Here is a 14,241-nt window from a genome sequence, read left to right as displayed (position 1 = left end):
AACTAGCTACGAATGAGAACAATGATGGAGAGGAAAAAAACAACAACTAGCAATAATTGAAAACCGGCAAAAAAGGAAAAAGAAAATTAGCAACAAACAAGAGAGAAGATGAAGAGGAGAAGAAAAAACAACACCTTTATTAAATAGAAAAGAACATGGAACCGGAGAGTAAATCATAAAAAAACAAAATTGCTAGATATACGTATACATGAAGGGAACGAGATAGACTTATACATGAAGGGAACGAGTCTCTCAGGTAAAAAGTATAAGTGAAAGAAAATCAAAACAGGATCGAACCAAAACAAGAAAATGGGAAAAGCTAAAACACGAAAGATGGAGAGAAAGAAAGCAAGGGAGAGGAAGACAAAAGAACGAGTTAAGAAGAAGAAGAAGAAGAAGAAGAAGAAGAAGAATACATGATCAAAACAATACAGGAAAATAGGAAAAGCTTAAAGACGAAATAGAAAGTGAAAGAAAGAGAAAGGAAAAAGAAACGAGGAATGAGCTGGAAGGAAGAAGTAAACGTGGGAAAGAAAATACAACACCAAAACAAAACAATAAAGTAGGAGGAGATAAGAGAAAGAAAGGGAGAGAGGCAAAGAAAGGAAAGCAAGAGAGAGGGAAAAGAGAAGGACAAAGAACGAGACATAGGAAAATGTAAAAGTTAAAAAAGGAAACAACAGGATCATAACAAAACAATAAAATAGAGAGAGAGAGAGAGAGAGAGAGAGAGAGAGAGAGAGAGAGAGAGAGAGAGAGAGAGAGAGAGAAAGGCCCGTAAACACAATAACACACAGAGGCGACTTAAAGTTTACGGAGTTTGTCGAGGCGGATGCTCTTTCACCCTCATTCCCCTCCCCCCCCCCCCCCCCCTTTTGCTTCCTGTACCCCCTTTCCTTTCCTCCTTCCTTCCTCCCTCCCCTCCCTCCAGCTCAGCACAGGCAGGCAAAGGCACCGCGTGATCGCCTCAACTTGGCTCGCAAAAGACGCCAAGTTGAACGCCCGAAATTGTCGAGATGCTGAAAACACAACCTGCGAGGACGTTGGCGTGTTGCATACCCGACGAGGAGGGGCAGGAGGAGGAGGAGGAAGAGGAAGAGGTGGAGGAGGAGGGGGAGGGGCAGGAGGAGGAGGAGGAGGAGGAGGAGAAAGAAGAAGAAGAAGAAGAGGAAGAGGAAGAGGAGGAGGAGGAGGAGGAAGAAGAAGAAGAAGAAGAAGAAGAAGAAGAAGAAGAAGAAGAAGAAGAGGAGGAGAAGGAGGAAGAGAGGAGGAGGAGGAGGAGGAGAAAACATGGAATCATTGAAGAGTAGGTAGTAAAAAGCCTGTTTTAGATATTTAATTGATTAGTTAATTACATATTTCGTCAGCCATTTGATTAACCTGCGAAACAGACTAAAACACTCTTGCACGGACGCACTTGTACTCTCCTTTCACCCCTGACGCAGCGAAGTAACAACGAATGTGATGTGTGAATGTCGTTGATCGTCTGCGCATTAACTACTGCCGGGGAGTTTGTTCCAGAAACGGATGACCTCGAAAAATTACTCTTGCAGACCTGGAGTTTTTCTGCTTCTGGGGTTCGTTTGGGGTTCTATAAGCTTGGAGCGATCGACATTACTAAACTTCAATATTTAATTTAAGACGTATCGAATCCACCCTGAGCCGTCTTTTTTTTTTTACAGCTAAAGAGACAGTTCAAGGGCGTAACGAAAAATATAAAAAAAAGCCCGCTACTTACTGCTCCTGAATAGAGGTCAAAGGAGTGTCCAAAAAGAGAGGTGAGGAGTCTAACGTAAAGAAGTTGTTTGAGTCGTTTTTTATAAGGTTAAGTCCTTAATGAAGGTACTCTATTGAGCAAATCAGCGTCCGACTTTTAAGGAACCAGGATAGCGCTCGGTATTCCAGGGGAGATCTCACCCGTGTGTTATACAAAAGCAACTTCACTCCCAGCGTCTTACACTCGAAGTTCCTCGCTATGAACCCGAGGATAGTAGGAGGAGGAGAGGAGAAAGAGGAGGAGGAGGAGGAGATATTATTACGGAGGTTCTTTTTCATGTTGGCGGAGTTTGAGGACGAAGACGAGGAAAAGGACGAGTAAGTAAGTAAGTAAGTAAGTAAGTAAGAAGGAGGAGGAGGAGGAGGAGGAGGTAGTAGTATTACGGAGGGTTTTTTTCATGTTGGCGGAGTTTGAGGATTATGTGGGTACGAGAAGGAGACGCAAAAAAGGAGAGCAAGGGAGAGGAGGACGAAGAAGATAGGAGTGAATGGAAAAGTAGAACACATGGAGAAAAGAAACTGGAGATGCGTAGGAAGAAAGAGCAAAGGAGAAAGATCAGAGAGAAGGAAGAACAGAGAAAGGAGAGGACGAAGCAAAACGAAGACATAGCAAAACGGAAGAAGGGAGGAAAGAGCAAAGGAGAAAAATCAGAGAGAAGGAAGAACAGAGAAAGGAGAGGAAGAGGCAAAATGAAGACATAGCAAAACGGAAGAAAGGAGGAATGAAAAGGGAGCAGCGACAAAGACCCAGAAAGAAAGAAAGAAAGAAAGAAAGAAAACAAGTGGATTTGGGCGTGGATGAGTGAAGCTGAGATGAGGAAAGAGAAGGAACGGAGATAAGATAAAGGAGAAAGAGAACGAAGAATTGGAGGAAGATAGGACGATTTGGGCACGGATGAGACGAAGAGAAGGAAAGGAAAAGACATAAAAACGAAGGCGTGGATAAAGAAGAGGCGGAGGAAGAGGTAAAGTAGAAAAAGAAAAGGATGGGGTAAAGAACAAGACGAAGTAAAGAAAGAAAAATAGAAGTTGAAAATGAAAGAAAAGGAAGGAAAAAGAATATTAAAGTGGAGGAGGAGAAAGAAGAGAAGAAGGTAAGGAGTAACACAAAGGAAGAAAGAAGAAGAGAAAGAAAAGTAAGAAAGAATAAAAGGAACAGCAAGGAAGAGAAGGAGAAGGAACAGTAAGGAAGCAGAGAAAAGGGAGGAAAGAAGTAGGACAAAATTAAGGAAGAAAAGTTTAAGAGAAATAAAGGTTAAGAAAAAGAAACATTAAGGAAGAGGAGGAGAAGAAAAAGAAAAAGAAAATAATGGGGACAAAGTAATGGAAGAAAATGCAGCTTAAAAAGAATGAAAAGAAACACTAACGAGGAGGAGGAAGTGGAAGAAGAAGAAGAAGAGGAGGAGGAGGAGGAAGAAAAGTGGTTAAACTATGCCTGGCGGAGGTGGGGCGCGGGGCGTGGCAGGGAGGAAGGCGTGAAGGCGAAGCGAAACTACTGCAGGTAATATTGGTAGATTTTCACTGTGCCTGGAGGAAGGACTCGCTAACTGGCTGACTGGCAATGAACGGAGCCTTGATGCTGGTGCCGTTACATCGCTGTGCTGAGCCTCCGTGCTTCAGAGGCCAAAGAGTGGAAAGAGAAGGAAAGGAAAAGACATAAGGATAAGAATGAGGAAGAAAAAGAGATGGCGAAGGATGAGGTACAGAGGAAAAGAAAAGGGAGAGAGGGGAGGAAGGAACAAGTTACAGAAAAAGAGGAAAAAGGAGAGGTGAACATGCACACTCGGTTGGGATAAGCGAATTGGCGGAAAGAAAAACACTGAATTACTTCCCAGAATAAAAATCCAGGGAGTTCGTAAGAAAGAAAAGAGAATATCAGAACGAAAGGAGAACAGAGAGAAGTGTCGTAGGAAAGAGGCAAGGAGGAAGCAGAACGAAGAGAGAACAAAAGGGGTTAAGTAAGGTTGGGAAAGTTTGTAATGCAAGGTGAGACAGAGAATGTGTGAGGATGTAAAAATTAGGATAGATATGCCAGGCGAAAGAAAGTTGAAGGATGCTGGGAAGGAAACAGAGATAGATAGTATATGGCTGTCCATCATCAGGGCAGACTAAGTAAGGTTGGGAAAGTTTGTAATGCAAGAGGAGACAAAGAATATGTGAGAATGTAAAAATTAGGATAGATAAGTAAGGCGAAAGAAAGCTGAAGGATGCTGGGAAGGAAACAGAGATAGATAGTATATGGGTGTACATCATCAGGGCAGACTAAGTTAGATTGGGAAAGTTTGTAATAGAGGGTGAGACTAAGAATGTGTTAGAATGTAAAAATTAGGATAAATAAGTAAGGCGAAAGAAAGCTGAAGGATGCTGGGAAGGAAACAGTACATCATCAGGGCAGACTAAGTAAGGTTGGGAAAGTTTGTAATAGAGGGTGAGACTAAGAATGTGTTAGTTTGTAAAAGTAGGGCTATAGAAGACAAAGAAAAGCTGAACTACACACACACACACACACACCAAAGAAACGAGGAAGATAGCAAAAGGTTATACAGTGTTGAGCAACGTAAGGTTCAAAAAGTTTCTAATTATTAACACGACGCTGCAAGGACCGTGTAAGGATGTAGAAGCAAGGATATATAAAACGAAGAAAACCCGAAGAACATGCATGGGGGAAAGTCAAGGGAGATTGTAAAATGCTGCACGATATTAGGGCAGACTTAAGTAAGGTTGTGAAGTTTGCAATACACGGCTCCGAAGGGACTGTGAGGCCATAAAAGATGTGTTGGTTTGAAGTATTGTGAGATATATTCAATACGAGAGAGAGAGAGAGAGAGAGAGAGAGAGAGAGAGAGAGAGAGAGAGAGAGAGAGAGAGAGAGAGAGAGAGAGAGAGAGAGAGAGAGAGAGAGAGAGAGAGAGATGAAAGAAAAGATGGCAAACTAATACATTCTACCTGTTTACTTTGAAGACTTTTATAATGAACTGGAAAAAAATATATAAATGTACAAAACAGCAAAAAAAAAGTAAATAAATAAATAAGATGAACGGATTGAAAGATTCTACATGTTTAGTTTGAAGACTGATAAGTTGAAAAGAAGAAAAACTACAGAAAAGATGAAAAGTAAAAAAAAAAGACACAGAGAGAGAGAGAGAGAGAGAGAGAGAGAGAGAGAGAGAGAGAGAGAGAGAGAGAGAGAGATTTAGTCATGTACACTTGAGTTTTATCGCTGCTAACTATATATATTATCGTGGTTTAGGAAGGCCATTACAGCTGGAAGAGGCCGAGTTAGTAGTGGAGAAACTGCACAATAGTTTTAAATAGATGAAAAATTTGAGAAGAGATGAAGACAGATCGTGCATTCAGTAACATGCCGTAAGAAAGCAATGTAGGAGGTTGTGTTAGTTAAATTAGACCATGAATTATATACTTTTTACACTAAGCGAGGCGGACAGGAGCACGACTAAAACTAAAATAAATAAAAAAAATCATAACACTGTCCAGACAAAACAATAAACACAAAAAAGTAACATATAGTCAAATAAAATTGTAGTAGTGACCCAAAATAGATTACAATAGAAAACGCTTTTGAATAATATCGAATAAACAAAACGAAAGAGTGATGATAGTAATCAAAATAATAATAAATATAAAACGAGATTGAGGGAGCGAATTCGTACACACTTAGACATTATACAAACCAAAGAGAATAATATTGAATGCGAAATAGAACAGGGGCGAGCAGCGTTTCCACAATGAGGGCCAGACGAGTCTTTCGGAAGCAGGCCGCGGCCCCGGAGTGAAAAACGAGAACCCAAAAGTTTAAAAAAAAAAAATGTGAAAATGAAAAACATCCAGATCAGTGAGACAGTTGGTGCTGCTTGCCATGAAGTGTTTCAATGTCCGACTCGGTGGATGGGTAGGCAACAGAATAATGCCATTGAGGTGGAGGTCTGAGAGTTGGAAGCAAAGTCGAGACTTCGTGTCCTTCATTTTGGAGAAGAGCAGCTCACAACAGTAGATGCAGCAAGGCAAGGAAAATACTCAAACTTAACATCAGACAACTGATCACATCTAAACCTCAACCTCGAAGGCATTGATGTGTGCGTGCATGTCTGTCAGGAGAATGTCCTTGCCTTGCAGCATCGCATTAACAACGTTCAGATGCGCAGTGATGTCCGTGAGGAGCCACAGCCAAGCGAGCCATTGCGGGTGACAGTGATCAGCGTGGGGAAGATTCTCCTGACGGAGGAAAGTGGCATCTCCTGCCGCAGGTCGCACACACGGGACAGCATGGCCACACGACTAGACACTTTCAGCCTTTTGTATTTGAATTAAATAGGACAACCAGATCACACAAAAAAGACACACTGTCTTTAAAAGGACGGACCTGGCAACTCTCGCAGAGTGAGGTGAGGAGCGCAGGCTGCCAGCAGATGCTGTTTGTGCAATGTTAATGCCTAGCAGGGTGGCCACCCGGACGCTAGGCCTTCATGGGCCGGATATGGCCTGCGAGCCGGAGGTTGCCCGCAACAGAAATAGACGGTAATAACAATAATAGATAAAAAATAAATGAGAATGTGGAAGCAAAATAGCACATACTGAATCCTTATACAAATCAAAGATAAATCTTAACATTACAATCAATCGCTTGTAGCACCAAAACCTACTCCCGGAAAGAGACAACGTACTACATCAACGTAAGGTATTCTCGTAACACAACACCACCCTAATGCAATGCTATCATGCAAGAAACGTAACGTAACACCACTTCGCTAAGCTGAAATATCCTCGCTAAACTTCTTAAAACTTATTCAAACAAGCCGCGTTAATCCGAAGCAAGGCGGAAGGCTAGACACACCGAAAGCGGATTACGAAGGCGCCTTGCGAGACCAGAAGCTGATTGGTGGACTTCGAAGTGTGATCAGATGCCGAAGCGAGACTGAAGATAGAGGAGAAAGAAAGGAAGAATAAAGAAAGGAGTGATGGAAGGGAGAAAGAAAGAAAAAAAGAAAAGGAAAAAATAGAAAGAAACAAGGAAAGAAAGAATGAAAGGAAAGAAGCAAAGAAAACGAAAGATAAGAAAGAAATAAAGAAAAAATAAAAGAACGCGCAAAGTTACTGTACCCAAGACTAAATAAAGTAAAGAGAGAAAAAGAAAAAAGAGAAAGAAAGAAAACGGAAGGAAGGAGGAAAGACAAAGAAAAAAAGAAAAGGAAGAAGGAAAGAAAGAAAGAACACAGGATGAAGTTACTGAAAGCGAGACTAAAAATACATATAAAAAACAAAAATAAAGAAAGAAAACAACATCAAAACTCACACTTGTGCTACATACTGTTAAATAAATCGAATGTGTGTAGGTTGTGTCCCATTAGAGAGAGAGAGAGAGAGAGAGAGAGAGAGAGAGAGAGAGAGAGAGAGAGAGAAAGGGGGGTAGGGGGGGCTTTCACCAACCGATATATACACAGTCATCATCGCCTCCTGTCTGAAGCGAGCCCGATATTATGCCTGGGCCGAGGAATGTGTTGCGTTGTGTTGCGCCGAAACGGTATTGAATTGCGTGAGTGTTGCGAGCCGGGGAGGAAGGAGAGCGTGAAGAAAAGTAGTGTTTGTGTCTTTGTGCGTTTGTTTTGTTTCGTTTTTGTTTGATATGATAGAAAATAAGGTGTGGAAAAGAGGAACCTAAGGAAAATAACGTGTTTTTTTGTGTGTTTGTGTGTGTGTTAGGAAAAAGTTAGGTAGGGAAAAGGGAGAATAAATTAGAGTAGTGTTTGTTCCTTTTTTTTTTTTTTGGGGGGGGGGGGTTGTGGGATAGAGGAACAGGTGAAACAGGGTGAAACAAAGGAAACTACCGTGTGTGTGTGTGTGTGTGTGTGTGTGTGTGTGTGTGTTAGGGAGAGGGAGGAAAGGAAAACCACACACACACACACACACACACACACACAAACACACACGGATTTGCATGTCACCCGCTGCAGGCTCATGTATAAATTCGTGCCAGTATTTCGGTAATGACTGAAGGGAGCGTGCGTTGAAGAAGGGGAGGAGGAAGGGGAAGAGAGGAAGGAGGGGGTGGGAAGGGAAGAAGGGGAAGAGAGGAAGAAGGGGGTGGGAAGGGAGGAAGGGGAAGGTGCCTGGCGCTTTCCCGCTCCCCTTTCCACCTCCCCTTCCCCAACATCCCTTTCCCCCCTCCCTCTTCCTTAACCTGTTTCCTCCCCCTCCTTCCCCTACCCTTCCTTCCCCTGCTTCTACCTCCCCATCATCCTCAGTCTCTTACTTAACCCTTTGTCCTCCTCCTCCTCCTCCTCCTCCTCCTCTTCCTTTCCTACCGTGCGCCCCTGACCCACACCAAATAAAGCAATGGTCAGGAAAAGTTAAGTGCGTGTGTGTGTGTGTGTGTGTGTGTGTGTGTGTGTGTGTATGTTAAGACTCCCCGGAGCCTATGAATATAAAAGAAAGAGTTTGACAGGATTTGAAGGAGGCAGGAGAGAGAGAGAGAGAGAGAGAGAGAGAGAGATGATCAAGTTTACTACAAGGAGAACTGATCTGTGTAGCACTTGAGCTCTCTCTCTGACACACACATTCACACAAACAACCATAATTTTCTCTTTTTTGCTTGGCCGCCGCAGGAGCTCAGTGGCGTGACGTGTAAGGCTTCATGTCACACACACACACACACACACACACACACACACACACACACACACTTATATACCTGTTGCTGAAGTCGATTACCTGGCGGTGTCAAAGGTTTAAGCTAAGCCGCCCCGGAAACCTTATAATGTCACCTGTGTTGTCTCTCTCTATTGCTTGCGAAGCCTGTCCCGTGCTGAGCCTACCCCCGCTCCGCCCCTCCCTTCCCCCTTCCCTCTGCCCCTCCCTTCTCCCTTCCCTCTTGTCTATACTCCCTCCCCATCCCCCTCTTTCTTTCCCTCTTTACCTCCCCTTTTCTCTTTTTTCTCTTGTTTTCCCCCTCTTCCCTCCTCCTCATTTTTTTCCTTCCCTTCCCCCCTCCTTCCGTCTTCCCTCTTCATCTCCCCTTCTCTGTTTGTCTCCTCCCCTCTTCATTTTCTTATTTTTGACTCCTCCCCTTCCTTTTTTCCCTCTTCCCCTCTTCATCTCCCCTTCTCTGTTTCTCTCCTCCCCCCTTCATTCTCTTTTTTTTACCCCTCCCCTTCCCTTCTTCCATCTTCCTCCCTTCATCTCCCCTTCTCTGTCTCCTTCCCCCTTCATTCTCTTATTTTTTACCCCTCCCCTTCCCTTTTCCCCTCTTCCCCCCTTCATCTCCCCTTCTCTCTTTGCCTCCTTCCCCCTCATCCTCTTCTTCTCTGCCCCCTCCCCTTCACTTCCCTCCTCCTTCCTTCTTCCACTTTACTCTCATCTTTTTGCCTCTCTTCTTATCATCCTCTTTCTCCCTCATCCACTCCCATCCTCTTTTTCCTCCTCCTCTCCTTCCCTCTTTCATCCTTCTTTCCCCTTCCATCCTTCTCCTCCCTTTCCCTTCTCTTTTTACCCCCTCCTTCCTCCTTATTTTTTCCTCCCCTCTTCCCCTATTACCTCCTCTTCTCCTTCCCTTTTCTTTTTGCTTCCTCTCCCCTCCTCCTCTTTTGTGCCTCCTCCTCCCCATCCCTCTTCTTCCCTTCTTCCCTCTTCACCTCCCCTCTTCCCTTCCCTTATCTTTTTGCCCCCTCTTCCCTCATTCTCTTTTTGCCTTCCTCCCTTCCCTCCGACTCCTTCCTTCTACCCCCTCCACCTCCCTTTCTTCCTCCCTTCTCCTTTTGTCGCCTCCCCCTCCTGCCTCCTCCCTTCCCCTCCCCCTTTCCCACCTCTTTAAATCCAGCATAATCTTTTCTAATACATTGCCCTTATTTTTTTGGCCTCCTTCCTTCTTACCCCCTCCACCCCCCCCACCCCGTCTCTCTCCCTTCCTTCCCACCTGCCTCTCCCACCCCCTTTAAATCCACCACAAGCTCTCCATATACATTAACTTTATTTTTTATGATTCCTCCACCTGCTACCCAACCCCCTCCACCCCTTCCCTCTCATAACCTTCCACATAAGTCCCCCCATTCCACCAACCCTCCTTCCTCTTCCACTTATCTTTTACCACATCTTTCCTTCCCTTACCCCTCCATTTTTCTTCCTCTTGCTCCTTCTCCTCCACCCCATCCACCCCTTCCACTAACCACCCTCTCCAGCTTACCCTCTTTTTCCCTCCTCCTCCTCCTCTACCCTGGCAACTTACACACACACACACACACACACACACACACACACACACACACACACACACACACACACACTCTTCTCTCCTTCCCTCCTTTATTTTACCCTTCCATACCTCGCTCTGTTGTTGTTGTTGTTGTTTTTTTGTTGTTGTTTTTTGTTTGTATTTCTCCGTTCTCTCTATTCCCCCCACTTTATCCCCCCCCCCCCCGCTAACTTCTCCCTCTTCTTCCCTCCCTCCACATTTGATCCCTCACTTCCCCTGCCACAAACTGTCTCACTTAACATCATTGCCTCCCCTCTTACGCTAAACTCCCCCTTCCCTCCACTTCTCCCCACTTAGCAACCTCATAGACTCCTTCCCTCTCCCCCTCCATCACTTCACCTCCCCACCCACTAACCTCCTTACATGCCCCTTCCTTTCCCTCCTTCTCTCCCCTTCCCTACCCACTACTCCTTTCTCCCGCTCCCTTCCCTCCACTTCCCCCTTCCACTAACCTTTTCACATACTCCTTCCCTTCACCGCCCCCCATATCCCAGTAACTCTTTCCCCTTCCCCTTTCTCTCCTTTTCCTACCCTCCTTCCCCTTCTTTTCCTGCCCCTTGACTTTTTGCTTCCCCTCCTTTTCCCCTACTGTTCGCCGCGCCCTCTTCCCCTACTTTTTCCCTGTCCCCTTCCCTTATATTTTCCCTTTCCCCTTCATTTCCCTTTACATTTACTGCCTCCTTCGCCCCCCCCCCTTTTTTTACAGCATAAAAAAAGAAACATATGAAAAAAAGCTCGCTACTCACTGCCCCTCTCCTCTCCTTTCCCTTAACATTTACTGCCCTTCCCTTTCCCTACTTTTCACTGCCCCCCTCCTTCCCCTTTACTTTTTGCTGCTACCTCCTCCTCCCCCCCCCCCCTTGCTCCCTCATCGCCTGCCCCCATAGCCAGAGTGAGGCCACAGGAGAGAATGAGTTAAGTGGTCGCGTCCTGTTAGTTAGTGGCCCTTCCCTCTCACCCTATGCCTCCACCCCCTCCACCCCGACCTCCTCCACCTCCACCTCCCACCCCCACCACCACCACCACTATCATATTCATATTAGTTCATTACCTCTAAATGTCTTGTTTCCTCTCTGTCTGTCTGTCTGTCTGTCTGTCGTTTTCTCTTTCTCGTTCTTTCTCTCTACATCTATCTATCTATCTCATTACCGTCACATCAATATCAACGGCGCACCTTTTTTTTATAGTTTTTCACTCCTCGACTTCATTCAAAACTCAAAAATTTTCCTCATGTTATTTTTTTTTTACTCGACTTCATTCAAAACTCAAAAATTCTTCTCATTTGTTAGTTTTTTCCCCTGCGTCCTTAATTAAACAAAACACAATCCCCTTCACACACCTGGAGACGCCTCAGGTGCTCTCCACAGGCGTATATGGCTCCCACTCACTGTTAATTAGTCTCTCTTCACAGGTAAGGTAATTATCACACTTGGTTTTCTTTTTTACATACTCGGGAATACTCGTTCGGTCTCGTATACTCAACTGTGTATAAATCCTTCAATAAACAAATAAAACAATGTATATTCAGCTCCAATAAAAGTTAAAAGGTGGATTAAAAAAACACCGAACACACACACATTAGCCTACGTAACATTTAGTAAAACGTGTCAGGTATAAAAATAGATTTACGTTTTATATTCGTGTTTTATGTGTTTTTTTTTATCGTTTTAATGCAATCACGGGCAGTTGTCTATTACGTTTGGGGCTAAAAGCTACTCTGTGTGTGTGTGTGTGTGTGTGTGTGTGTGTGTGTGTGTGTGTGTGTGTGTGTGTGTGTGTGTGTGTGTGTGTGTAAGGTCCCACGAGAGAGAGAGAGAGAGAGAGAGAGAGAGAGAGAGAGAGAGAGAGAGAGAGAGAGAGAGAGAGAGAGAGAGAGAGAGAGAGAGAATCTGTTATGGAAGGGAAGAGGAACACAGGGAACAAATGAAGTGGAGAAGTGGATGAAAAAAAAATGATAATGAGCGAAAACGAAAAGAAATTGAAAAAAAACTTCCTTAATTAAACGAAAACTGATTGAACGATGAAATCTAACCAACGATTCTCGATTATAGTGGAAAAATCAGAGAGAGAGAGAGAGAGAGAGAGAGAGAGAGAGAGAGAGAGACATTTATTCTCCCAAAATTCGGTCGTTGGCACTAAAAAAGAAAAAAAGAAAATAAGAAAAAGATGAAACTGACGGAGAAAATATTTGGCCGCGGGGAAAAGGAGGAAAGGGCGGATGATGTGAAAAAAGTGGTGGTGGTGGTGGTGGTGGAAAGGGGAGAGAGAGAGAGAGAGAGAGAGAGAGAGAGAGAGAGAGAGAGAGAGAGAGAGAGAGAGAGAGAGAGAGAGAGAGAGAGAGAGAGAGAGAGAGAGAGAGAGAGAGAGAGAGAGAGAGAGAGAGAGAGAGAGAGAGAGAGAGAGAGAGAGAAAGGAAGTCTTACACTAGGACACGGAAGGCAAGGAAGAAAGGAGAGAGAGAGAGAGAGAGAGAGAGAGAGAGAGAGAGAGAGAGAGAGAGAGAGAGAGAGAGAGAGAGAGAGAGAGAGAGAGAGAGAGAGAGAGAGAGAGAGAGAGAGAGAGAGAGAGAGAGAGAGAGAAAGGTGTGGGTCCCGTTAGCTTGTAGACCCGCTGATAGGCCACACCTGATCCAAGTTTCGCGTGAATGACTCGCGTAAAACAAGTGACGGCGGTGACTCAGGATGGCAAGGCCGCGTCACGACTCAGCGGGCGAAGCAGAGGAACGCCGACACTTGTGATGCGTTACCGAGGGCTTCGCAGGTGACTGACACGAGAGAAAGCCATACGTAAAGGCTTAAAATCATTACATCGTGAGTAACCCAAGTCAAACAAAACGGCATTACATATTTAACAAAGCACAATTGATATAGGTATTTCGCAGGACGGGGCTAGTGTATGGAGCAAAACAAAGTAATATTGAAAAACTTAAATCAATTACGGCGTCAGCGATTAACCAAAGTCGAACAAAACTTTAGCAATGACATAGATATTAACGGCGCCCATGTAAGATATTTCCAAGTAACAAGCAAATAAAAGTGAAACAAATAATTAGGAAAAGTTTAACAATTTCAGCGCCAGTGAGTCAGCAAAGTAAAACGAAGCGGCAACGATGACTTAGGTAATAACGATGCACATGTAATATATTTCCAAGTACCGTAAAATTTAATGCAGTGTAAAATCGCAGTAATGAAAAGCTAAACTCAATTACAGCGCAAGTGAGTAAGCAGAGTCAAACAAAACGGCCTTAGAGATATCAATGAAATACCAGTAGCAATTTTTCAAGTACGGCGTTAGTGAGTGTACGTAATTAATAAAGCAATAACGAAAGATTAAACAGTTACGGCGTGATTGAGTGGCCGCAGTAAAAGAAACGGTCAGCACATGTAATCTAGTTCCCTGTGCTTCGCTAGTGAATGTAGTGAAACAAACCCATAATGAAAAGCTTAAAACAATTACAGGGCGACCTAGATTATAACGAAGTCTAAGTAATATAATCCAAGTACGGTTTAAGTGAATAGTGAAACAAAGCCTTAATGAAGAGCTTAAAACAATTACAGCGTTGAGTAACTAACGTCAAACAAAGACGCAACGATGACTTAGATTATAACGAAGTCTAAGTAATATATTTCCAAGTACGGTTTAAGTGAACAGTGACACAAAGCCTTAATGAAGAGCTTAAAACAATTACAGCGTTGAGTAACTAACGTCAAACAAAGCGGCAGCAATGACTTACATATTAACGAGATACGAGTCATTCATTTTTCAGTACCCGTTCAAATGATTGATGACAGAAAGTGGTAATGAAAAGCTTGTAACAATTACCTCTTGAGCGAGTTGCCAAAGTAAGACAAAAAGGTGAGTGACAGATATTGATGAAGCACACGTAATATACCTCCATGTACTGATTCAATGCAATTTATGTACAGTTGAGTACACGAGACCGAACGAGTATTTCCGAGTATGTAAAAAAAGAATGGCAGGTGTGATAATTGCCTTACCTGTGAAGAGAGACTAATTAACAGTGAGTGGGAGCCATACACACCTGTGGAGAGCACCTGAAGCGTCTCCAGGTGTGAAGGAGATCGTGTTTTGTTTAATTAAGGACGCAGGATAAAAAAAATAACAGGTGAGTAGAATGAGTGAAATGTATTGTATGTATAGAAATGTATTAAAATGAAATAATTGAGTATACTGAAATAAAG

The 14,241-nt window shown here is 43.7% G+C and overlaps 1 long non-coding RNA gene across 1 annotated transcript; it reads left to right on the top strand.

The window, feature by feature from the left end:
- Positions 1-1,263: 1,263 nt before the first annotated feature.
- LOC126987963 (uncharacterized) lies at positions 1,264-6,969 on the top strand. Its single transcript, XR_007741306.1, has 2 exons — positions 1,264-3,893; positions 4,048-6,969. It is a non-coding gene; the product is annotated as an uncharacterized LOC126987963 (long non-coding RNA).
- Positions 6,970-14,241: the final 7,272 nt, after the last annotated feature.

This window comes from Eriocheir sinensis, chromosome 67, assembly GCF_024679095.1.
Source record: "Eriocheir sinensis breed Jianghai 21 chromosome 67, ASM2467909v1, whole genome shotgun sequence".
Taxonomy (NCBI): Eukaryota; Metazoa; Arthropoda; class Malacostraca; order Decapoda; family Varunidae; genus Eriocheir; species Eriocheir sinensis.
This window is presented reverse-complemented; position numbering and strand designations above follow the sequence as displayed.